The sequence below is a fragment of the Lagopus leucura genome, unplaced genomic scaffold, assembly GCF_019238085.1.
Source record: "Lagopus leucura isolate 7727_CA_CO unplaced genomic scaffold, USGS_WTPT01 28025-0_obj-0_obj, whole genome shotgun sequence".
NCBI classification, from domain to species: Eukaryota; Metazoa; Chordata; class Aves; order Galliformes; family Phasianidae; genus Lagopus; species Lagopus leucura.
The window spans coordinates 1-280 of NW_024964085.1; positions in this window are offsets into that span (position 1 = coordinate 1).

Genomic DNA, 280 nt, shown 5'->3' on the forward strand with positions numbered 1-280 from the left:
CAAATCCCAATGGGGGTCCCCAAACCCCATAAGTGACCCCAGATCCCATTGGGGGTCCCCAAATCCCATTGGGGGTCCCCAAACCCCATAAGTGACCCCAAACCCCAATGGGGGTCCCCCAACCCCATAAGTGACCCCAAATCCCAATGGGGGTCCCCAAACCCCATAGGTGACCCCAAATCCCATTGGGGGTCCCCAAACCCCATAGGTGACCCCAAATCCCATTCGGGGTCCCCAAACCCCATAAGTGACCCCAAATCCATTGGGGGTCCCCAAACCC